Source organism: Polypterus senegalus, chromosome 3, assembly GCF_016835505.1.
Source record: "Polypterus senegalus isolate Bchr_013 chromosome 3, ASM1683550v1, whole genome shotgun sequence".
Classification (NCBI taxonomy): domain Eukaryota; kingdom Metazoa; phylum Chordata; class Cladistia; order Polypteriformes; family Polypteridae; genus Polypterus; species Polypterus senegalus.
The window spans coordinates 37,283,653-37,307,391 of record NC_053156.1 but is presented as its reverse complement, the minus strand read 5'-3'; the positions used below and the strand labels follow the sequence as shown (position 1 = coordinate 37,307,391).

Here is a 23,739-nt window from a genome sequence, read left to right as displayed (position 1 = left end):
AACCCGCATCGTCACAAACTCCAGGAATGCTCGGACTGCTTTAAAGTCCCACAACACCATGAGCTACAAATAGGAGTCCAGAAGTAGACAAAAGTGATAAAGAGTGAGGGAACATCTTGGATCTTTTATTCAACAATAAGGAAATACTATACTATACTATTCTTCTGTAGTGGAACTTATAACATGTAATCAATACTGTAGGGTACTGCAGGTACATTCCCTAAACCCTTTTATACTGCATGTGCCCTGTTTCACAAGAACATTCCCTAAATGATTCTCTTTGTCCCTTAGTAGTATTATACACTGATAGGAAGATTTTACTCTTTCACAGTAAAAATCCCCTCACATGAAAAAGTTACCATCTATACTAATAAAAGGCAAAGCCCTCACTCACTCACTCGCTCACTCACTCACTCACTCTCTCACTCACTCACTCACTCACTCACTCATCACTAATTCTTCAACGTCCCGTGCAGGTAGAAGGCTGAAATTTGGCAGGCTCATTCCTTACAGCTTTCTTACAAAAATTGGGACAGGTTTCATTTCGAAATTCTACGTGTAATGGTCATAACTGCAACCTACTTTTTCGTCCATATACTATAATAGACTTCTGCTCGATGCCCGTGGGAGGCGGAGTTACGCCTCCCACGTAATTTAGTGCCTGCCCATATAAGGCTGTCCGTCAGCGGCAATCCAATAGAAACACTGCCGCTAAATATTCACGGGTGAAGGACTGTGCTTATGCAGAGGAAGATGAGATAGTCAGCGTGGTGTTTGGCACAAACTCAGTGAAACTGCGAGAGAAACTTTTAAGTGCCGGGTCTTAACTAGCATTAAATACAGCCATGGGGTGGAAAAAGTCAATGTCCCGCTAAAGGAAGACAGTGTAAAAAAAACCTGTGCACGCAGTGTGTCACGTCTCAGATAAAGAGGAAGACGAGCTGTTTATTGATGCAGTAAGAAACGAATCGATGAATGAAACCTGTCATCTTTACAATGATTGACAAACACGGAATGTAACTTGAACACAACACATCCTAGAGAAATAATGATAATCAAATCCTTGATGATAGCAACAGTCATAACACTCACAAAACAATCACTGTATATTAACAATCATGTTACGTTATTTTTAAAATGTTCCCTTTTCTTTTTCATAACTTCTTTAACACACTACTTCTCCTCTGCGGAGCGCGGGTATATATATATGTGTATATATATACCCCGATCTACATACTCTCAAATAGACAAGCCACATGCCGTGGCGCAATGGTAGAGGCTTTGCCTCTAGCGCTGACGTCCGAGGTTCAATTCCCGAGAGAGGGTGCACTGAGTATGTACGCGCGCTTCCCGATTCATTTTAGCCTCGCATCCCCTTGGTTTGAGACGTATGAAAAAATATGCGGTTAACACAGAAAGACAGGTCACCAATTGAAGCTTTATGAATAATGGATACAAAACGCGTTCCTAAGACTGATCGGAGGCAAATTTCATTTCAAAAGACTACCCGACAGAAGCCTTGATAAAAGCGTGGTTTTGTGCAAACTGTCCAAATACGAACCTGATTGAAAGAAATTATAATCAAATCCTTGATGACAGCAACACATAACGGTCACAATCATGTTACGTTATTTTTAAAATGTTTCCTTTTCTTAGCACAAGCACAGCTGAGAAGCTTCGATGCATGTACTCCATAACGCGTTAAAAAAAATAACGCATTTAATCACACTTTCAATTCCAAGCAAAGGGGAACTTGTGTTAATGCATGATTTCCTGGTACATCGATTACACTGATGCACACATCAGAGCTACAAAAATGTTAGAGTTGGAATAAAGCGCGTTCCTACGACTGATCGGAGGAAAATTTCATTTCAAAAGACTACCCGATGGAAACCTTGATAAAAGCATGGTTTTGTGCACCACTGAAAAGCAAGCAAAATTAGATGCATTACAGAAAGTGGACTTTGTGGCTCTTACTGGGGATCATTGGACTTCCGTGACCGTTAGTAATTCTAATTACATCTAATTACAAAATGTTCAATGTACAAAATAATTTTGGCTAAGGTTACTCAGAGTTTAAAGGTGAAGCTGGTCAAATTACCTTTTATGTTTCTGCCTTATTTTTTTAAGAAGAAAAACTGCACTTTATGTTAAAATTTTTGTTATTATTATTTAAAGACAATACCATTCTGAAAATGTACTTAAAGTACTTAAAATACCACTTTATTTTTAAGTCTGCCCAATTTCTGTTTTGAATTGAAATGCAGTTTAAAAGCATTTTTTTTTCAGAAATTAAAAGAGCTTGAGTTTACAATATTCATGTCTATTATTTGATTCTGTCGCCCACTAAAACCCTTTATTCAAAAATTTTCATGTGTGATTACATACGATTAATCAAGATTAATTATTACACAGCCTCTAATTAATTAGATTAATGTTTTTAATCGAGTCCCACCCCTAATATATATATGTAGATATATTTGTATATGTGTATATATATGTGGAAATATGTATGTATATGTATATATATATATGTGTATATATATGTTTATGTGTGTGTGTGTATATATGTACACACACATATATATATATATATATATATATATATATATATATATATATATATATATATATATATATATATATGCCAGCAACACTCATTACAATGACAACACAATTACATTGACAATCATGTTACGTTATTATTAAAATGTTTCTTTTTCATTACTTCTTTAACACACTACTTCTCCGCTGCGAAGCGCGGGTATTTTGCTAGTGTAATTATAAATCTCTAGTAGCCTACAATGTAATCATAGTGGTTGCTGTCATGACAACAAATTATATCTTTAGAACAACACATTCACACATTATTTTATTGTACAACATTGTTGCACATAGTATTGTACTTTAATTGTAGCATTTTTCATGATGACACAATTACTATTAGATCTAAATGAACATACAGAGCATTTTCTTAGGCCATTTAATGCGCCTCTCCAATTGAAACATTGCAATCAACAAAGACCTGTACACTTGCACATGCTTCCTATACGGTCTTGAGCTCTGAGCTGCTATGATTTCTGTAAAGCACCAGATGTCTATCAGATCTTTTTCCAGCACAATAAGGAAGAGGACTCAAATGTTTCATGGTTCTTCATCCACCCAACATGATTAGTAACTTTCATTTATGGTTTTTAATTTCTTCATAATTTTTTTTTTAAATTGAACATCGCTATATTTCCTTGGGCACTGCCACCTGTGTTTCTGATTTTCATGGATGCCATCATTTATTGTGTATAGGTTTCTGTGATGCTACATGGTGAATAGACACATGAAGGCTGTGCTACATAACCTCATGACATCATGGAAGTAATGTTATATAAGATGGCATATTTAAAGTAGCATCTGAACTTTGTTGAAAAGTAAATGAAACATTCATGAGAAGACTTTGTTTTAGAGCAGTATGTTGGTTAGAATCTTCTGTCTTAAGATACAAGTTTAATCATGACTTTGAGTTTGGCAATCTCACTAAAATTTCATCTTTTGAGCTTAGTAGCATTGATCCTAGCTGGATCTAACTTACCTTCTGTCAACTCCTAAAAAGAAGTCTTGCCCACACATGTTATGTCTTCACTATTACATTTTCATTTCAAAACATCATTTTTGAAGCAAAATGATTTTTGTCCACACTAGCAATTTCACAATGTTTACAAAATTATCTCTGGCTAAACTAAAATGACTGAAACACATATGATATATTCACTCACCTACACTGGGCATGTGTGCATAAACGGAAACAGGAAGAGGAAATGTCGTACTTGAAGAGACAGTAACGCCACCGGCCATGGGACTTATCACAAAACTGTAAATTATTTGCTTTTGGCACGTGTATGCAGCATTTAAATTGTACAAACAGCAAAATCAACTTCTTTGTGTTTGCTATGTTGGATTATGTGAAAGGTGACTTGTCAGGGAATGAAACATAATAATGAGCAAGATCCAATCAGGAAAGAGCCATGTAATAAGCACACACCAATCAGAGTGCGATTTACATTTCCAAAAGTCTCCATTTTTACTCATCCACACTGCAATATTTTTTTTTCAGAAACACACTGCTCTGGAGAGCATTTACAAAATTTTCCATTTTTGGGAGTTAAACCTATTTGAGTAGTGTTGCTGAAAGCAAAAACAGAGACTAAAAATGTCTGCATTTTTAATCAAAAATGTAGTAGTGTGTACACAACCTCAGTTAATTAATTTGCTCTTTCGGGTCTTAATGAAAGCTCCTGGAGGCAACGACAACTGGCTGAGGCTGAAGTCACAATTAAATATTATTTGAGGTTACCTATAATTCTGATCTCAACTAGTCGCAATGTAAATACAAATATCACTAATTTGAATTTTGACTTGTAAACAATATTGTAGATTTAACATCAAATAACATTTTTATTTTGATATGACACACACGGAGGAGCAAAAACCTTAAAAACATAACAAAACTTAATTATAATTAAACTAGCAGACCACGTGCGCTTCGCTGCAGTAGCTGTAGTTGGAATAATTATGTATCTACATGAGACTTATTGAGCTTCTTTATATACAACATTTTTAGTTTGTCCTCCTGGAGCCAAAATATATAAATTTTCTCTATGACTAATTCGTGAACATGCTACATACAAAATAGAAACCGGAAAAACAGCAACACCGCCAGGAACAACAGTAAATGAGATAAAGTAAAAAAAAGGCAACAGCGCTGGGAACAACAGTAAAAAACAACAATAAATGAGATAAAGTAAAAGTCTACTAAACACTAAAGTACAAAAACAAAGTAGAAAGTAACAGTAAACCGCAACACCGCCGGGAACACCGGCACACCACGTCTACTAATCACTAAGAAACACTAAGTAGAAACACTAAAGGAAAAAATACTATTCTGTAAGTACTGCATCTAGTAAACAGTAAATCAGTAAAGGAGAAACAACTAAACACTAAGGAAAAAGAACTGCAAGACCGCGTCAGCTGCAGAGCTCAACTCGGAGCGAAATGAAGTGAATGAAATGAGGTGAATGGGAGGGGAGATGATCACGTGACTCCCTTACCCGCCTCAACTCTCCATCCCTCCACAAACACACAAACGCAGTTTCTCGGATCCCAACTGTCCTTTATATGAATAGATACATACTGTAACACTGCTGTCGGCTGGCACCCTGCCCAGGAGTTGGTTCTTGCCTTGCTCCCTGTGTTGGCTGTGTCGCAGTAGGGGGCGCTAGTGCTACCTTGAACCCTCAGGTACCACGCCAAACACCAGGTAAAAGTCCAAAAATTATTATTTATTATAATAATTAAGTGCACAAAGCACCACCACTCCACTATTCTCAATAAACAATAACCAATCCAATAAATCACAATCCTCCACTCCCAGACGCGTTGCCCTCCTACCACCCAGCTCAGCTTGTCGTCTGGGAGCTCCCTCAGTCCTTTTATATTCCCGGACCCAGAAGTGTTCCCAATCCAACAGTCCACAAGTCCTTATTCCTTCCGGGTCAGGGTAAACAATGCTTTTCCTCACCCCGGAAGCCCGTCGCTCTTCCTGTGACGAACTTCCGGGTCATAGTGCGCAAAAGAGTCCACTGGCCTCCCGACAGCGACTCCCAGTGGCCCCCAAGGTATCCAGCAGGGCTGTGCATAAAAACTACATAGTCCATGAGGCCCTGCTGGAATTCGGGGCCCATACATGCTCTGGGGAGAGCTCCTCCTGGCGGCTTAGGGGTGAGGGCCGGAATATGAAACCGACCATCCATTACAGCTGTGATTGGCTCCAGAAGATCCCCGTGATCCTGCGTTAGGATATAGCGGGTTGGAAGATGACTATGACATGCTGTAACAGACTGTCGGGATTCTTACCCGGCTGGGACGCCTCCATGACGAAAAGAGCTTGCATGGGGCAATATCTTCCTTGCGACGACAAAGGGCAGCCCCCCCGGCGTGCTACAGTGCCACAGGTTTGGAGCATGGAAACTCAAATCTGCTGGGGCCCATGGCCTCCACCAGGGGGCGCAAGGAGAATGGCTGAGCCCTCCTCTGCAGGGAAATGCAGCCAATAGGAGACTTCCGGGTGCTCCATAAAAGGGGCCAGCTGTAACAACTCAAGCAGCCAGAGTCTGGAGGAGGTTGCTGGAGGAGGAGTGGAGGCAGAGAGAAAGAAGAAAGGGACAGTGTATTGGTGCTATTTGGTGCTTTGTACTGTACGGTGATGTGTAGTGGGGAACAAAGGGAAATTGATACCCCACTTAAAATAAACACATGCTATGTGGCAAGACTGGGCACTGGTGGTTCACAGTGCATTAAATATAGTGAAAAAAACTGTGAAAAATGAAATTAAAAGCCTAAATTCAAAATTTCACATACCAATTGCAAAATTGAAAAATCCAGAAGCCAAAAATATAATTACAAAAACAATTACAAAATTCATAAAAGTGGCTTAAAAATCAAAAATGAGACAAAGCCAACATCTCAATACCGAGAACCAACTTCGTAATTATAAAGCCAGAAATTCAACAACTGGAAAATTCAAAAGAAAAAGGATACAAGAGAGAAAATCAAAATGAGGAGAGCAAAAGGCAGCAGAAGAACATAACAAAAGGTTAATGCCACTGCAGCTCAGTCCCGGTGGCAGGTTCTTATTATAGCCTCAGGTTCTGTGGAAAGGCCTATGATATAATATATATTGATCTGTGGGTGTTCTATATTTAGTCTGTGCTATGTTTCAGCCAGGATCCCTTCCAGGGCTTATATTAATATTATTTCCTCTTGTCTTTATCAATCATTTTTCACTACTGTCTATTTGGTACAATAGTTTCTGTTAATATTGTTCTGTCCAGTTATTATTTAGTAAATATGTTTAATGTATTATTATTGTTATGTTGTAAGAATATTTATATACTGTCTTTTTAAATGCCATTATGTTCCCTGTGTTTTGGGGCGGAACCCCAAGAGACAGGACCACCCCTTCCATCACTGCTTGTATCTGAACCCCCCCATAAAAGAAGTTCTGGGCAGGGAGTCCTGTGTGGTTCATTGCTAAGTGTAGTTTGGAGTTGAATTTTTTAAAGCATTGCATTTTTCTTTGACATTCTGGCTTTGTGATTTTTTTTCTCTCTCTCTAGATCTTGCCTTGAGTTTTTGGATTAGGACTTGTTCACTAAGGATTGATGTTTTGGCAATTTTTTTTTTGCTGCTTTGAGCATTTGTGCATATTTTCTCACTTTTTGTTTTTTTTATTAAATAAAACCCTCGTTTAGAAAGAATTTTGTCTCACAATTACCTTATAGCCAGAGTTTTTTCTGATTTGTCCCCCTGGTAAGATATTTTTTTGATACTCTTGATATGTTTATTGACATTTTGTATTATTTCGCCAGTTCTCTTGTTTGAGGCAGTATAGGCAAAGTGTCTTAGTTTCCTAAGTTAAGGATAGTGAAACCTGTTCTTGGGCAGTCAAGTTAAGGCCTGTTTTCTGTGGGTATTTTTATTTTTTGTGGGTACCTTTCACAACGATTTTGGTCTTGAATCACCAGGGATCAGTTCCTGATGCTTATTATTAAATTAGAAAAAACGGACAAAGTTATTTTTAGCTAACATTTCGTTTTCTTTATTCACATGACTGCGTCGGCTGGAATAGTTACAGTAAGTTACCGGACATGATTCATAAATATGTCTGCATATTCATTTTCCTTCATCTCTTGAAGGTTAGAAGAATATAGAAAAATACCTCATAGTGGTAGTCGGTTCTGTCTTCATTCTGACTCTTGAGTAACCTCCTTTGATTCCCAGTTACCTGTTTTGAGTTTTAATTGTACAGCTTTGACCCTTACCTATCTCAGATTACGCCTCATATATCCCTTATTATTTTCAAGTATTTCGGTACTCACAGTAATTCTCAGGCACATCAGTGTGTCTTTAATAGCGTAATGACAGCTCCTGAGGATAACTACCTAATTGGGGGTTTCACTCCACAGCTTAACAATTAACAAGATATCCAAGTGAACAAAACACAGAAGGGAGAAAATTAAACTAATGAAAGACACAAGGAATACATAATAGGTCATTTAAAAAGTAATTGACGAAAATACAACTTTAACAGAATGACTTCAAAAAACCAGAGAAAAAAACCCAATTAAAAAAAGATAAACAAAACTTTAGAACGACATTCGTGACAGACTATAGCAGTTTTCAGACCCATATAATCCAGTTTAGGGATGCAGGAGCCCAGACCCTGTGCCAGCACCACAAGGCAAAAGTCAGGAAACAACACAGGATGGGGCACCAGGTCATTACAAGAGCGACACACACACACATAGTAACACTCACCTTTGCACAGGGCCAAATCAGAATAGCCATTCAACCAAATGAGCACCTCTTTAATTGTAAAATTCTAATTCTTGCTAGTTAATATGTTCATTTTGAAACTGTGTCTATTCTGTAATGCTCGCTCATCATAATTTAATTATGACTATTTAAAGCAAAGCATTCAATGTTAAAATGGCTTGCCACAGGGATTTTTCTCACTGGCTTCTGTAGGGCATTCAAAAGGTATCTCTAATTACATTTGGACTAGTCAAAATTGGATATTCAAATATCTGTAACTAGCTGCGCTATCAGACTAAAGACGGATTGAAATCTACATAATCAATGGAGACCTCACCCTTAACATTTGCAATGCACCATACAATGCATATGTCTCTATTATAAGCCATTTGGTATGGCATCCATAAAAGCAGTGTCAAAGTTTGTGATACACCAAGTGTTGGAATGACAAAGGTATGAGCAACCGGGTGGACACTCAGACACATCCTTTTATTAAGGTGGATTACATTTGAACTACTCAATATTTTATTTTTGATAGTTAGAGTTCAAATCAAAATGATGGATATCATCGATGCATTTAAATTAAAGATATTTCAAATTTAATTTGGACATCTAAAATAAAATTTTAACATGGATTCTCAAAAATGCTTAATGCACTTGAAGATCACTGGAGCCAATACTGGCCACATCAGATGCTAAGCAGGAACTGGCCCTACAAAGGACACGAGTCCATTGGGAGGTCTGCTTACACACACATTGCCTGAATCGCCTGATCTTCATGTCTTTAGGTGTGTGAGGTGAGAATAGGAGAATCGGAAACAAAGTCCACAAACTGTACAGTCACACAATTTGATCTTAGGGTGCAGATCTGCGAAGCAACACCACTAATCACTGCAATACTTTGCTGCTCATTTATTTTGGAAAATGATCAGTTTTATTTGGTGTTTATGTGTGAATAAATTTTTAAAATTTGAAATAATCTTTATTAGGCTCAGTAATAGAAACAATAAACCTCAATAGGTACAGCTAACAGATAATCAACAGATTTTTAGAGAAAAACATTATAAGTAAGTAATTACTTTACACCACCTCTACTCCCTCAGTACTCTCCTCCTGTTCCAAACAGCAAAAAACACTCTGAGTTGAATACAAAATGTTCACTAATTAATTACCAGTTTGCCCCTCTCAATACTCCCCCAAATCTTTATAACTCACTGAAAGTCTCTAGGTCTCTAATGAGATTATAATAAGCCAACTTTAATTTCAACCTGCATTTAACCCAAAACCTTGAACATCAGTGCCATGTTGGTAGTCATTGAATTTGCTTTCTGTGTTTTTTCTCCTCTTGAGAACTGCCAGCTTTGCTTGACCCAAATGAAAATCCCCCAGCACACATTTGCTTTCCTGTTTACAATTATATACATGCCCAAAAATAAAAGAGACAGTTGGGAAAAAAAAATCAACCCTATCAAAAAATGTGCTAAGCAGAGTAAACAGTGATGTAAAGCAGTGTGAAAAAAAAAAAAAAAAAAAGAGTTGCTTGCTATTTACAAAAAAGATCAAGAGTCAGATGCTGCAGGAGAAACAACTGCCAGAAATTAGCTAAGAGTGAGAGCAGCATGAAGGATTCTCCACTGCAGGTCACCCAATCGCTTCAGCAAAAGTTAACTTATAGAAACCTCTCTTTATGCTGGAGATGCTTTTCATACCAGCATTCAGTTCTTTTCTCCATCAAATATCCAGTAAGTCTTCTAGAAAATTGCAAAGTGTCTAACTGTGTGTATAACTGGCATAGGTTACTCTTTCCTATCACATCAAACGATATATCAGATAAGCTACCAAAATTGAGGATAACGCCTGAATGATTGGCACACCTTAGGCTTCGCTTGTTTGACAAGGTCTACAATATGTGGTTCAAAGATTTTGTTTTATGGAGAAATGTTACCACATAGTGTGCCTACACCTAATTCAACCAGAGCCCCCTTGAGCTGGCAAAGAAACTGACCAGCAATTCAGATCTCATGCTCAGGAGAGCCATGAGGTGAACAGCCGTGTACCACATACTAGTTTGGTTGTCTATTCATCCATTTTCCAACTCGCTAAATCCTAACACAGGGTCACGGGGGTCTGCTGGAGCCAATCCCAGCCAACACAGGGCACAAGGCAGGAACCAATCTTGGGCAGGGTGCCAACCCACTGCAGGACACACACTAGGGCCAATTTAGAATCCCCAATCCACATGTCTTTGGACTGTGGGAGGAAACCCACACAGACACGGGGAGAACATGCAAACTCCATGAAGGGAGGACCCGAGTAGCGAACCCGGGTCTCCTAACTGCGAGGCAGCAGCGCTACCACTGCGCCACCATGCCGCCCAGTTTGGTTGTCTATTAAATGAAAAATCTTTGTGACCCTTCTACTGATAAACATATTTCCAAAGTGATTGGAACATGATCCATGAATCCATCCATCTATCTTGGAAACCCATTTTATCCTGATTAGAATCACAGGAAAGCTGGAAACATAGGGTGCAAAGCAGTAACAATCCCTGGACAGGGTGCCAGTCCATTACAAACACACACATATTCATCCACTGCGGTGGGTTGGCACCCTACCCAGGATTGGTCCCTGCCTTGTGCCCTGTGTTGGCTGGGATTGGCTTCAGCGGACCCCCGTGACCCTGTGTTCGGATTCAGCGGGTTAGAAAATGGATGGATGGATGGACATATTCATCCACCAGGTATGACAGAGGAAATCTTAATATGCTGTTACAAGCTAAACCAAAAAAGTTATCAAGACTAATAGTTATTCTTTTTAACTTATTATGTGATGTTAAAAACATGGATTGATAAAACTATGTCAAGGATGATAACATCGATTTACATGGATCCAACAGTAACAAATGCCTGTCAAAATTGAAGTAATCTATTTTATGGAAAAGTACAAAAGTGAGATCACTCCATGGTAGGGGTTTCAGGAAGTAGACCAACCTGTACAGTGTTTGGAGTCTAAAAGCCTTGATGTTACTTCATATATCAGTGATGCTCTGCCCTCCTTCTACTACTAGTTAGTGCAGTGTGTGCCTTTAGACTCGATGCATGCCATCATGGAAAAAATGTAACATGGTCATCTATATAAACTTAGTTAGGTCCACAGGTGAATTAGCACACCTTAGTTTGTGCCAATACATAGAGGCAATTAAATTACTGTATTAAGAATCAATACTCTACCTCTTTAGGAAACATCCTGCACAAACCACCACCATTGGTTTAACCAGGCTTGTACCTTATCTGTCCATCACACGCTGGTCACCTCAGCAGTGTCACCCTCATCCAAGTACACATGTAGATATCTAATAAGACTTTCCTATTCATTAGGGTCCCAGAAAATGTCCATATTTTTGATATAAATTGACACCTTTTTTACCAAATACAATTAAACTGAATTAAAAATATAGTCAATATTGTTCTAATGTTTCTAATGGATATTATTGCTTAAAATGATCACATTTACTTTATTATTCATATATGAATGAAAAGCCCCATTTTCAGCAGAAATTCCTTCAGTGTCCTAACAGTCAACTCCATTAGCTTATCCTTACGTAGCCATGTTTAAATGTGAAAAGGGTTATGAGAGAAACCTTTGTGATAGCACAACTGTAATCTGTTATTCTGTTCCCATGGGTTGCAACAAGGTGCTGGAAGTCCTAAAGTTCAGTTCTGGGCTCAAAAATGGACAAAATGAAAGGGCTTTCTTAAGAAACATGTAAACCTTTTTTTTGTAGAACTAAGATTATTACATGTGACACATTAACAAGAAACTGAAGATTTCATATAAAGGAGTCTATTACTGTCTTGAAAGAACAGAGTAAACTAAATCTTTCCAGGATATAAAAAGAAAGGAAAGGGCTCAGATGAGTATCTGTAGAGGAGGATAAGAAGGTCAGAGTGTGTAGGGTGAGAAACGAGTACCATGCAGGTCCTCAGTGGGCTTCTTCATTAAATACACGCAAAGTACCAGTGTCATATTCAGCAGAGAAAAGACGACTAAGGCATGCTGACCATAATATGCTTTTCCAGTCATCTCCTGTCTAATGTCTGTGTTCTTTTCCTCATGATAAGCCTTTCTTTTTATTTGCCAGTTTCAGATATGACTTTTTCATTAAAACTCTGTCTCTAAGGCCAGCTTTCCAGAAATATCTTTCCTCTGTTTCAAAAGACAGTGGGATGTGGTGTGTATTTAAAGAAGAAGGCAATCGAGGACCTGCAATGTGTTTGTTAGTCAAACTACAGATGCTGATGTCCTCATCCTGTTGTGCAGTTGCACATCTGGGACTTCTTTTTCCATCCTAGTTAGATCCTGTTTGCCCTCTTCACTCAAGACAGTAATAGACACCGTTGTATGAAACTGCCAAAGTGTCACATGGAATAACCTTCATTTTGCAAAGACACAAGAGACTGATATGTTTCTTGAGAATGCTGTTTCTTGTTGGTCATTTTTAAACCCAGAACTGATCTTTGGAGTGCTAGTACTTTGCACCCCAAGTGAAAGCAAGAGAGGCAAAAACAAAGGTGGATGGACGAAGTAAAAGAAGATCGGAAGGAAAAGGGTTTGACTGGCGAGGAGGTGCAGGACATAGCTGCTTGGAGAAGGCTGATTAAGCACATCGACCCCACATAAAAGTGGGGAAGAAGAAGAAAAAAACTAACCTTAGAACCCATGTGAACAGAATAATAGATTTGAAAGGTGCTAATTCAATTCCAAAGTTTTCTCCAATACCCAATTTGCATTTCAAATGACTAATTAAGGATAAGCTAAGAAAATTTACCATTAGGACACTATAGGAATGTTTGCTGAATAAAATGGACTTTGTAGTTATATGTAAATAATACATTTAACCTCAGTCATTTTAAGCAGCATTAGAAACACTAGTACTGACTTGGTTATATTTTAAATCAATTTACTGGTTTCTTGCTAAAGAGGTTTTATCAAAAACATGAACATTTCTGGGTATGAAAGTCTTTAAACTGGTAGTGTATATATGGGTGGATAATGTGATGTAAAGGTGGTCGATTTTAGCTTTTCGAAAGAAGCGGTATTGGTCACTTTATAAAATAACAGCGTAGGAAACAGTTAAGTACTCGAAGCCCCCTTTTTGTTGTAACATTACAATGTGGGCCACGGCAGGGAAAGGTAGAAATGAACTGGCCCCGCCCCACCAGTCTGCTGTGACGTCACGTCTTTGGAATGTGATGACGACACGGGCCTCCAGGCTGCAGGAGGTGGAAGGAAAAAAGTTACGAAGCTTGAAGGAAAGTTTCTCATTAACTTTTTAAAATATATATTACACCCTTAGGTGGGGTTAGAGGGTGTCAAGACGAAAAAAGCATGCAAATGTACAAGCTAATCGACAAGGTGGTCGTGTAGACTTCCTGATTGCGCGCTAGAACACACCGAATCAGTTGGTTCCCTATTTTTTTTTTTAGAAATCGGGCAAAGAAACGTTTGATTAAAACCCCTGAACCCCACTCATTTACAAGGATCTAAACTGCGCACCGCATACGGAAATATATACTTTTTTATCAATAAATTACGTTTATAGAGAGTGAAAACCACTCTGAAGTGCTCGAGTAAAAAAGGGAGCGCTAGGCAGGGGGCTGTTTAACGGTTCGCTCTGTTCTTACAAATCACGGCTCTTTTTACATCAGCGATCACAGCGAAGAACTGTAACAGCGCGGACTTTTTTTATTGTTTTTTCTTTTAATGCCGAGAGGAAACAAGGAGGAGTACTGACGACTTGGGCGGATAAAAGGTAATGATCAAAAGGTTGTGGTTTGTCTGTTCCAGAGGTAAGTTTATGTAGACTTGTGTGCTTTAATTGCTGCCTGTCCACCTCGTCTCGTCGTTCACGTGGGGACCCGTGCCGTATGTTTTTATTACTTTAATAACAGTGCCTTAACTGCCCGCGGGTGCATTTTTTTTTACTAGTATATAACCCCCGAGATCGCGTCTGAAAACTCGGCCACTTTATAAGCTCAAAATAAAAAGTTAGAGGCCGGTCTGTAATATCGCTGCTCCTTCGCCGCCTCGGTCTCGAGTGATGTCCACAGACCGGCATCGCATGTAGCTTTCCAGGCGTCTAAAAGGGCGAACGGCATGGAAACGGGGAAGTTGTGCATTGTTCGTTCACTGCAACTACTTGTCATAGAATGGCACACATAGATGCACAAATATACGGAGCTGAGCAGAAATTGTTATTAGGCCTGGGTACGATTGAGGTTCGTGCTGGATCAATCAAACACACTTGCTAACAAGCCTAATCCAGTAGAAGAAGGCAGGCTTTGGAAAGCTAATTCAGTATTTAACAATCGAAATTCTTTTAAGGACAGCATGGTTCATTCTCACAGGAAGAACCCGCGTGGTGTAACTTGTGTGAGTTAGTGTGTTCTACCCGTTTTCTACTGGTTGTCCTCTTCAAGTCCTAAAAACCTACAGGGAGGTGGGTTGGTATACTTCTTAATGAGTGATTGCCCTATGACGAACTGGCACGCTCTCTAGAGCTAAAACATAACCATTGATGCCAGTCATATACACACCCAAACTCGTACATGACCAATTTAGAGCAACTGGTTCGTGTAACGTGCATATCTTTGGAGACGTGGGCAGAAACCTGGAGTAAACGGAAAAAAAAAATCACAAATGTGAGGACTGAGTGCCAACACCATGCTGACTTAAAACCCAGAATGATTCATGTGTCGAGTAGTAACAACCACTGAACCACCTTGCTTCTGTTTTATGTGGCAAAATTGGTCAATTTTATTTTGTTTAATTGAGTGAATAATAATTTTGTTTGTTCAATGTGAAAAATTAGATTAGACAAACTTTATTAAACCCATCAGGAAATTCAGATACATACAGCAGCAGAAATACAAGAAAAACAAGGATACAGATTCACAGGATGAATAATACAGCCAATCAATCATTTAACTGATTGATAGATAAAATGAAAATAAGTGTATTTTGCAGATATTTCAAAATTAAGTACATTGGCAAGAAGGATTGAATTGCCTGATAGCAGTGGGCAGAAAAGACCTCCAGAGGAGTTTTCATTTATCAATATTAACCTTTCCCCAGTTGGTTCAGTATGTTTGTTTTCAGTCTGAATGTTTTTATAAAACAGAAACCTACGATTCTACTGCACGTTATTCAGATATTTCACTACAAAGGTGTTATTAAATGTACATTACAGACGGCATTTATCACACATGAATGACGATAACCTTAAAAGCAAATGTGCTTCTTGCCAGCCAAGTTGGAGCTTTTGAATTTTTTTTTTGGCACATACAGTCATGATAGTTGGCATCCTGTCCAGAGAAGTTTCCATTTTGTACTAATTGTTGCTGGCGTAGTCTCCAGCTGCTTACAAACCTTTATTAGAATAAATGCATTCAGAAGGACGTAGTCATGCTCTTCAGCTGGGTATTTTTATGAAACGTTTTTCTTTATTCTCCTCCCTTTTTTGCCCTGCTTTATAGTTCACCTATACTATATCATCAGGAAGTTAATTGAACCTAGAACTTACTTAACATAACATTATCATGCCTGCTTAAACCAGTTCAGGGTTACAAGGGTGGTCAGGATCTATCCTGGTAGCATCAAGTGAAATGCAGACACCAGTTCTAAATTGGGATTGCAGTTTGCTGCAGGACTCGCTCTCACTGTGCTAATTTGGAAGCTCCAGTTAACCTAGGAAATATCAATTTGGTGAGGAGTAGGGTCATGCAGACAGGGGAAGAACATGCAAACTCCATATAGACAAAGACCAGAATTTCAAACTTGAGATCCTGGATCCATGAGGCAGTAATACTACCAACTGTACCACCCCAAAGTTAAAAATATTAATGTTAATTCCTAGTTATAGAACTAGTAACTGAAAATAATAGTAGGTGCTCCTATCCTTCAAAACCTGCTTTAGGATGAGACACATCTTAAAATACAAAGCTAATTGAATTCTGTTTCACAGGGAAGGCTTACCACTTGAAAGTACTTGTTTGGCTGGAAGTCTTCTTTTATGGAGTGTACTTATTCCTTCCACTGTGTTCCTCAAGTGATTTCCATTACCTACCACAGTCTCGAGACAATCTAAAAAAAGGAAAAAAAATCTTAAATTGGCTTAATTCAGTTCTGAGTCGCTGATGAATCTGGTCTATCCTGGCCCTATCAGGTGCATAACAGAAACAGGTCCAGGATAGGATGTCAGTCCACCAAAGAACCCACTCACATAAACCCACAAAGCGAGAATTGGGAGTAGCCAGTAAACCTAACATGTCTGCCTTTCGGGAAGTAGTAGGAAATCTGAAGTACCCTGAAGACAACTGAAGTTGACACATGAAGAACAACTAGACTCCACACAGACAATAACCCAATGCTGAGTTTCAACCTAGGCCACTGGATCTGTGATGCAGCACCATGTATTGCTGTGTCACCATTCTGTCATATAAACTGCTAAATAAAAAACTGTCATAACTGTTATTGCCAGACTGAAGTTTCAACTATGAGAATAATGGGGAGAGAAAACAGTTTTACAGCAAAAACACTAAAAGACATACCAACTGTGACCGTGCAGTTCTCCAGGATTTTGTGGGATGGATTCTTGCAGCAAACATTGTTTGACAGCTCTGGTGCCAAAATCCAGCAAGTCTTTTGACTCTGCAGTTGCAGGATGTCATGGACTCTGACAGTGTTGCTGGCCATTGGTAGACAGATCATGTTTCTAGGGCATCTCAAAGGTGATTGAGGCAATACCTCCATACCACCTTTCATTCTTTAGAACATCGTGAACTGTGCAGTTGTGTGTGGCCTGGCATGGTCCTTCTGGAGGGTTAGATATCTACAATACAGTGCATCCGGAAAGTATTCTCAACACATCACTTTTTCCACATTTTGTTATGTTACGGCCTTATTCCAAAATGGATTAAATTCATCTTTTTCCTCCGAATTCTACACACAGCACCCCATAATGACAACGTGAAAAACGTTTACTTGAGGTTTTTGCAAATTTATTAAAATTAAAAAAACTGAGAAATCACATGTACGTAAGTATTCACAGCCTTTGCTCAATACTTTGTTGATGCACCTTTGGCAGCAATTACAGCCTCAAGTCTTTTTGAATATGATGCCACAAGCTTGACACACCTATCCTTGGCCAGTTTCGCCCATTCCTCTTTGCAGCACCTCTCAAGCTCCATCAGGTTGGATGGGAAGTGTCGGTGCACAGCCATTTTAAGATCTCTCCAGAGATGTTCAATCGGATTCAAGTCTGGGCTCTGGCTGGGCCACTCAAGGACATTCACAAAGTTGTTCTGAAGCCACTCCTTTGATATCTTGGCTGTGTGCTTAGGGTCGTTGTCCTGCTGAAAGATGAACCGTTCACCCCAGTCTGAGGTCAGGAGTGCTCTGGAGCAGGTTTTCATCCAGGATGTCTCTGTACATTGCTACAGTCATCTTTCCCTTTATCCTGACTAGTCTCCCAGGTCCTGTCGCTGAAAAACATCCCCACAGCATGACGCTGCCACCTCCATGCTTCACTGTAGGGATGGTATTGGCTTGGTGATGAATGGTGCCTGGTTTCCTCCAAACGTGACGCCTGTCATTCACAGCAAAGAGTTCAATCTTTGTCTCATCAGACCAGAGGTTTTTGTTTCTCGTGGTCTGAGAGTCCTTCAGGTGCCTTTTGGCAAACTCCAGGCGGGCTGCCATGTGCCTTTTACCAAGGAGTGGCTTCCGTCTGGCCACTCTACCATACAGGCCTGATTGGTGGATTGCTGCAGAGATGGTTGTCCTTCTGGAAGGCTCTCCTCTCTCCACAGAGGACCTCTGGAGCTCTGACAGAGTGACCATCGGGTTCTTGGTCACCTCCCTGACTAAGGCCCTTCTCCCCCGATCGCTCAGTTTAGATGGCCGGCCAGCTCTAGGAAGAGTCCTGGTGGTTTCGAACTTCTTCCACTTACAGATGATGGAGGCCACTGTGCTCATTGGGACCTTCAAAGCAGCAGAAATTTTTCTGTAACCTTCCCCAGATTTGTGCCTCGAGACAATCCTGTATTGGAGATCTACAGACAATTCCTTTGACTTCATGCTTGGTTTGTGCTCTGACATGAACTGTCAACTGTAGGACATTATATAGACCGGTGTGTGCCTTTCCAAATCATGTCCAATCAACTGAATTTACCACAGATGGACTCCAATTAAGCTGCAGAAACATCTCAAGGATGATCAGGGGAAACAGGATGCACCTGAGCTCAGTTTTGTGCTTCAAGGCAAAGGCTGTGAATACTTATGTACGAGTGATTTCTCAGTTTTTTTTGTTTTTTTTTTAATAAGTTTGCAAAAATCTCAAGTAAACATTTTTCACGTTGTCATTATGGGGTGTTGTGTGTAGAATTCTGAGGAAAAAAATTAATTTAATCCATTTTGGAATAAGACTGTAACATAACAAAATGTGAACAAAGTGATGCTCTGTGAATACTTGCCGGTTGCACTGTGTATGGTGTGAGCTGGAGCTTTGAAATCCAGTTCACTGTAGCCTCCCCTCACTTTCCTGTCATTGTATTTACAATTTTAGCAGCAGACCCAGTCTGATGTGTTGGCCCCTTATTGATGTAGTCACTCTGTGCTTACCTGATCTTGGATGGTTATCAGAACTGATGGTTTTTTGAAAGCTTGTGTGCAATGAGGATACAATAGAGCAGCTTAATTCATAGTATTATGTAATACTGGCACACAACATACACGCCCGCAGTATACCAACAACTCTTTTTTTTTAACCTTTTATGCCTTTCAAAGCATTATGGAATGGACAAAAAAATGATTTAGTGTGATGTTTGCCTTGCTGTGACCGAAGGCCTTTCTAAAGGTGAACTGATTGGCATCTGGACCTCGGACTGAAAGTGCAGCTGATGAAATTGTGTACACTTGACAAGTTGAAATGCCCGACTGCACAATCTGGGCTTTTATTCAGAAAGCTAAAACAAATCTAGGGTATGCAAGCTATAACTAGAGAGTGCAAGATATAAATGAGAGTTTTCTTATTCTAGAAAATGTTGCATTTTGTTTTGCCATCTGTATGTAGTTAAATGGCGAAAAAAACGCTCTGATTATATGCTTGCTGTGGCTGCCATTCTTCACACAGGGCTTATGTTCATCATTTCAACAGAGGCTGAGTTAAGCACTGACGTGATGAGTGATTGTCTCAGGACTCTGCTCAACCATCTGCCCCCCTAATGACCTTAATTTATTTTCCACTGATTCTAAAGAGTTTAAAATTAAATGTGCCATCTGCAGGTGGTGGGTGGGTTTTTTCTTTCAATACTTAAAAGGGTGACCTGGTAATCAGGTGCTTACTGATGTGATTTTTTTTTCATTACGCATTGTGAATATTTTTCTGCCAATTTCTTTCAAGGTGGTGTGCAAAAAAATACTAATAGCCAACACTTCTAAGTTCTGTCAACCTACAAATGTTTAGCAGTTCATACAAATCCATCTTACCTTTAATGTGTGATGTGGTTGTAGAAAAATAGTGTTTTATTGACATACAGTATATGTGTATACAAGTACTTCTATATTGCCTTTTTTTTGCTATTTCAATGTTTTTCCCCTAATATATTTATAAATGTATGCTGTGAATTTCCCCTTGGGATTAATAAAGTATCTATCTATCTATCTATCTATCTATGATTGTAATCAGTAAATTGAAGAGTTCTTTAAAGGAAAGAGTGCATTTGTTTAGCATCTCTAAACTGGATTGATTGAGTGCTTGAGTGTGCCCTGTAAAGGACTCACATCCAGGTGTGATTGCATTGGTTGGCACCGAGACCCTGCCAACCTTGTACTGGATAAGGCAGCAACAGGCAGTTAATATCCAGTATGGTAAAACCTGAGCAGTTTTGGTTCCATATCATAAACGGTAATGATTTTTGTTTTTCATCTTTCAGCATAAATAGCAAACAAAATTCACCATTGATTATGCTATTCACAGCAGTGTCTTGCTAACATTTGATCTTTTTGGTGAAGAGGATTCTCTTTCTTCATTTAAGTCCTCTGACAGACCTTACTACAGCACATTTGTCTCTTAGCATTGTTCTCCAGTAAGATGTCTGGATTTACCCAAACCTGATGTGGTGATGGTCCAACAAAGAAGTATGTTCAAGATGAGAAGTGTGATAGAGGAATATGTACTTGAAAGTGCTAATCTAGATAAGAGAATGAATTTTATCCAGAAAATTCACTTGGAATTTGATAGTCAGGTCTTTTTCAATAATTACTCCAATACAATTTGCAAGTTTTAGCTTTAGCAGGTACAGAACATCTCTAAGCTTTCAGTCTTTGAGAAGTAAACTTGACCACAGCTAAGATGAGTCAAAAAGTAACTTTCATGTAGAGCAGCCCGAGCACCAAATACTGTGGAAGCATCAGATCAAATTCAGACATTAAATACTAGAAGTGTCTGATTTGTATTAGTGTTTATGGTTAAACACAGTAAGACAAACCATCCATCCATCCATTTTCCATCCTGCTGAATCCAAACACAGGGTCACAGGGGTCTGCTGGAGCCAATCCCAGCCAACACACAGGGCACAAGGCAGGAACCAATCCTGGGCAGGGTGCCAATCCACCGCAGGACACACACAAACACACCCACACATCAAGCACACACTAGGGCCAATTTAGAATCGCCAGTCCACCTAACCGGCATGTCTTTGGACTGTGGGAGGAAACCGGAGCACCCGGAGGAAACCCACGCAGACCCTGGGAGAACATGCAAACTCCACGCAGGGAGGACCCGGGAAGCAGTATTCAATCTCTCCAGTAAACCCAGCTGCCATTCTAACCCTGCAGTGTACCTGTGGCCAACACAATCAGGCCACAAGACCGAGGTTTCTGATTTCTCTGTTCCAAATTCAGAATAGCTTTGAGTTTGTCATTTACTGGTCAACCACAATTTGCAGTTTGTCCAGAAAAATACAACTTTAATATTTGTTTGTTTTTTCTTTTTTCATGTAGTTTATGTTGATACATTGTAAAAGTTGTTTTTCAGTGCTTTTGTTCTGCTTTTGCCAAATGCCACACCTTTACTAACTGCCTGGAGCAACATATGTTGTCATCCTATAATTACACAGCCATTCTTCTCTGCTACTACAGTGATTTTTCTTTTAAACCCCTGTCTGAAATCACCTGCTGTTTTGTTGTTCTGTATAAATTCCACCAGAGTATGATTGTATGTAAGCCAGTTGCAGGACAGTTTGCCCCATATCATTTTCAGAGACAGCAGGCTGGCTTCCTGCTAAATGAGTAGTAGAACAGCAGAGAATAGTGAGTATTACATATATGATGCCTCTGAAAAGTATTTACCCCTTGAAAGTTTTCACATTTTACTCTCCACCCTCTCAAGCTTTCGACAGCTTGCTGCAGAGAAGGCATTCCCACGGTTTGTTAATGTGCAGTGTGTTTGGTCTGATGACCAAAAAGCTCAATAGACAATAGAACCTTCTTCCAGCTGACGTCAGAGTCTCTGAAATACCTTCTGGCAAATTCTAGCAGAGATATCATGTGAATTTGTTTTGTTTTTTTAAGAGAAGTCTCTCTTTGCTACTTCCCTACAAGGCTGTTACTGGTGCAGCACCGGGGCAAAAACAGTTGTATGTACTTTCTTTCTAATCAGGCAGTGTGGTGTAATGCTTAAGGCTTTGGACTTTAAACCCTGCATTTGTGGTTTGAAATCCCACTACTGATACTGTGTGACCATGAGCAAGTCACTTGACCTGCCTGTACTCCAATTGGAAAAACACAAAAGATATAACATTTATGAAACAATTGGTTACAAGTCTTCTTGGATAAAGGCTTCGGCCAAATAGGTATGGTAAATGTAAAGTTAACCACTGTACACTGCGTGTAACTCCTTCAGTGTCTCCCTCCCTAGTTTTTTTTTGCACGGTCACTGACGTTTTTGTGCATGGCCTGCACTAGGCTGGTTTACGGGCCGTGCAACAGTCTTTCAGTTATATAGTGATTAATTTAACTTGATTGATTGACTGTAGAAATTACAAAACTAAATTTTTATTACAATGTACTCAGCAGTTATATGGGAATAAAAATTTTTTTTTAACATTATTTTCATCCTGATTTTTAATCTTTGATTATCCTTTTATTTAATCCATTATTTACTAATTAGTGGATCTGACACTGAAATAGTTGCAGCTTTTCATCATTCAGTGTTGTCTGTCCGGGTGCCCTATCTGTTTGTTTTTAATTTTTAATTGTTGCAATAAAGGGAGAAAACTACACAGAAAATGGGCAGAACAGCAGGAAAACATTAAAAGAAAGTTATGAATTTAAAGCTATAGCAAAATCAGAAATATTTCAAAATGTCTTTTACATGTAAAAATAACACTGTTGTGTTTTTCTAAATGTGAAGTAATGTAGGAAAAAGATCAGCTAATTAAATTAGTTATTAGATAGATAGATAGATACTTTATTAATCCCAAGGGGAAATTCACATAATCCAGCAGCTTATAAACTATTATTACTGATTGTGAATCTGGTTGGAACAAAAACCTACAGCCACAGTTGGTCCCCAGATATTCAGTGACTTGTCCCCATCCCCTGACTTGTGCTTTTCAACCACCTTTTCCCAGAGTTGCTTGGAGTGTTCTGTTTTTCTTCATTGTGTAGGTTAGACCACTCTGCAGTTTTACTATAAATAATTGAAGCCCCTTGACTACAAGCAAGTGATTTCCATTGAATTAATGTTGTCACTTCTAAAAGCAATTGGCTGCACCAGTGAGAATTTAGTTGTGCCACCTGAAAGCGGCTGAATGCCTATATGATTAACTATTGTGTTTTTCTTATTGATATTAAATTTAGATCACTTGTCATTGATGCATTTTTTTCTTTGACAATAAAGAGCTTTTTTTTTTTTTTTTCCGAAAATGGAAGCAGGTGTAGTTGTCTAAAATATGTCTTCGGGAAGGAACAGTTCACTTAATTCTGTTACCATAGAGTTTCCTTTTTACACTTATATTACCTGCAGCAGCTGAAAATGACAGTCAATATGAATTCAGTTCTTTGAAATTCACAAATGAATCAATAAAGTTGATCGATCCTTGTATCAAGGCAGTATGGTGTAGTAGCTTAAAGCCCTATATTTTAGGCCTTAGTTTGTGACCCTGAGCAAACTCCTTAACATACCTGTGCTCTGAAATTAAAAAAAAAAACAAAACAAAACTGTAAACGGTTGCAAGTCAGCTTGGATGAAGGCACCAGTCATGTGTATGGTTATTATAATAACTAGGGGGCTCCACCCCCTGCTCGCTTTGC

General features: G+C 39.1%; 1 protein-coding gene across 4 annotated transcripts in view; it reads left to right on the top strand.

Moving 5' to 3' along the window:
- Positions 1-23,739, top strand: part of trip6 (thyroid hormone receptor interactor 6) — a 97,021-nt gene that overhangs the window by 4,514 nt on the left and 68,768 nt on the right. For 2 of the 4 annotated variants that reach the window (XM_039746956.1, XM_039746958.1), the window contains exon 1: positions 13,627-14,176. The exons of 1 other annotated variant lie outside the window; for it this stretch is intronic. The gene's annotated coding sequence lies outside the window, so the exon portion shown is untranslated. Of the gene's footprint in view, positions 1-13,625; positions 14,177-23,739 lie in introns of those variants that run through there. One more of the 4 variants, XM_039746959.1, reaches the window with a different exon arrangement.